Source organism: Chrysochloris asiatica, unplaced genomic scaffold, assembly GCF_000296735.1.
Source record: "Chrysochloris asiatica unplaced genomic scaffold, ChrAsi1.0 scaffold00025, whole genome shotgun sequence".
Classification (NCBI taxonomy): domain Eukaryota; kingdom Metazoa; phylum Chordata; class Mammalia; order Afrosoricida; family Chrysochloridae; genus Chrysochloris; species Chrysochloris asiatica.
This window is the reverse complement of record NW_006408543.1, coordinates 7,839,237-7,842,222: the sequence shown is the minus strand read 5'-3', so window position 1 is coordinate 7,842,222 and position 2,986 is coordinate 7,839,237. Positions and strand designations below refer to the sequence as shown.

The 2,986-nt window shown below is 45.7% G+C and overlaps 1 pseudogene; it reads right to left on the bottom strand.

Moving 5' to 3' along the window:
- Positions 1-1,627: 1,627 nt before the first annotated feature.
- On the bottom strand, positions 1,628-2,393 carry LOC102832578 (annotated as a pseudogene).
- Positions 2,394-2,986: the final 593 nt, after the last annotated feature.

Genomic DNA, 2,986 nt, shown 5'->3' with positions numbered 1-2,986 from the left:
TGGTGTGCCGTGGAGTCAATTTCAACTCATAGCAGCCCTGCATAGGGTTTCAGAGGCTATAAATCTTTACGGGAACAGAAAGCCTCATCTTTCTCCTGTGGAACGGCTGGTAGCTCCTTATCCCACATTATAGGTGATGCTATTATACCTGTTTCATAAAACTTTCAAGTCCCTGTACTATACTGCCACGTCCAGCATGGAGAGATTAAACCCGAATAGGGGTGACAGGAGGTTAGAAAGAAAAGGAAGGCAAATGAATTAAGTAAAGTTGGGACCAGGTGGGAAGCAGCACTCTGATGGAGATACTGTGACTCAGATCAAGTGCAGCAAGTTTATTTTATACACATATCAAAAGGAGGTGCTTGGGGCAAGGAAAAGAGTGCAAGGACATCTGGTGTTGTTTGTGCATGCAGTAAGCAGGACTTTATCAGAAGAATGTAACTTGTGGTAGCTAAGGAAACGGAAATGAAAGCAGCTAGATGTTTGTGCAGACAGAGCTGAAGGTCATGGCTGTGTGCAAGGAAAGACTTTGCAAGTTCCTTGTTCCCTGAGGCAGCCCTGCAAGTTCCTCAGGGGGCAGCCTGACTTGGGTACAGCCCGAGTTTCTGGACCACAACTGTTCAGTTGCAATCTTTTGGTTAAACTTCCCCCAAGTCAGAGATCTTTGGCTCAGTCGCTCCCAACACTATACAAGTAGGCTCGTGGTGGGACACAACAACCTTGTAAAATGTGCTAACTTTGCTGTAGCACACGATCTCTGGACTTCCAGCTGTTCTACCACGCATGTGCCGTCTCCTGACTATTATAAAGAAGCACTTGTGTTTGTAGTGGGTCCAAGAACACTTCAGTTCTCTGAGGGCTGGCAAGCCAGAAGCTGTATGCTCAGCCAGTCTGGATCCTGTGTAATTCTTAGAAGATCAAGATGAGCTCAGGGAGATGTTTCCAGAGAACAGGCTCCATTATTTTCTTTGTAAAGACTTTATCAAATTCTCTCTTCCAACCTGTTTTCATGATATCGGAAAGGGTAAGACTGGGAAGACAGATGGTTACTATTTCTGTCAGCTTCACCTTCATCTTTCTCAATGATCTTGTCTTCAATTTCCTGAAGCCACATTTGAGCAGCTTCACACTGTGGTTATCTGGTTGCATCTTACAGATAGAGAAAGACCACTGTTGTTGTAAGTGCCGTCAAGTTGGTTCTGACTCATAGAGGCCCTGTATAGGGTTTTGAAGAGCGGCTAGAGGGTTTGAGCTGCCGATTGCTGCTGGCTGCCCAGTGGTTGATCCTACAGCGCCACACCAGGACTCCAGAAAGGCCACCAATGCACGGGTATTCTCCATGACTTTCTACTTCCTGATATGCACAAAGACTCCAGTCATTGGTGCCAGGACAGAGGCCGGCTTCAAGCGGCCTTTTCTTTCTGACTGGACAATCTCCACCCACCTCCTCTGCTTGTGTTTCTTTATTTTTCACTGGACAATTTTAATGTTTTTAAAACAGCATCAGAAATAGTTCTTGATAACTGCAGATGGGTAAGGCTATTCGGGAGTACTCAGAAACACAGGTGGGGGTGATTTACCTGGTTGTATTCTTCACTAATAAGGTATGACTTAAAGGAAACTGCTGTCAAACCAGCGAGAAGAATGCATTTATGCATCCGTCATTTTCAGGATTGTTGGTAGCGAGCATATTTCCCCCAGATAACTTTGCCTCCTTGGGTCACCTTGGGTCGCTCACGTTCACTTCAATGACAGTCCCTTTGGTTATCAAACCCAGAGTTGTATAGAGTGGTGATGAGGGATTCTTCTTCACACCAAGTATCGGTAAGCAGAAGGTGGCTTTAAGCACAGGATGTGTTACATGAGCCTTCTTGAAATGTAAGCCCATTGGTGTGATGAATCAATCTTTCGTATTTAGGTGGTTTTTGTGTAAAGCCATCTCCAACGAAGCAGACTTTGGTAACCATCTTTTCCCATGCCTTCTTTTTTCTCTTTCCTGTCCGAATAACTTTTAATACTTCTGTTTCTCCCTGGGCACGGACTTTGGGCCGAGGGACTTCCCGTTTTCCCGCTTTCTCCTTTCGTTTTTGTTTAATCCTATTGGAAAGTACTTTAGCTCGGGACTGCCCCTCTCTGTCCAGCAGATAGGCAGCTGCTGCACCTTGTGGAGTCTTCTCATCATTCTTTTGTTTGGTGTTTCTCTTTTCATGCATCTTGATAGTGTTTTTCATTTGTATTTTCTCAGCATGGCGCTGTTTATGGTAGAGCTTAGCCTTTCAGACCAACATCTTTTTGGCCTTCTTCGACTTTCCTTCTTTGTCTTTTTCTCATGATAATCCCAAATGATATCCATAGTGCTTACGGTGTAACTCAATATATTCTTTTTGTGGCATGGTGATGGCAGCAAAGCCACCAGGCACGGCCTTTGGGGCGTGAAAAACTATGGGCACTGCTCGAGCAGCTGCAGGTCCTGGACCGTGGGGCCACCTTGGAGAGAAAGCCCCGCTGGACAAGACCAGTGGTGGCTGCAGGGAGTCCAAGCAGAAGGGCCAGCCCAGCCCGGCCCTATAGGGAGCGGATGAGGAGGCTGTGCCTGCCTCTCAGGACACCTGTGTCCCCAGGCCATAGTGAGAGGTGCCTGCCTCTGAACCTTAGATTTTTTTCCTTTTTGCAGTAATGTCAGAAGAAGTTAAAAATTTTCCTCATTTTTATAACATGCCCAAATCATGTACAGTTACCAAACAATACCGAGAATTCATATAATGAGTTATGGACTTAGTTGAGGCTAGTTTACGGACTACGTGTTGTTATTGTTCAATGCCGTCCAGTCAGTTTCAACTCATGGCAACCTTAGGTATGCACAACAGAATGAAACACTGCCCACTCCTACCCAATCTAACTCATGGCAACCTTAGGTATGCACAACAGAATGAAACACTGCCCACTCCTACCCAATCTCTCTGCCTTCTTATGCTTGGGTCCATAG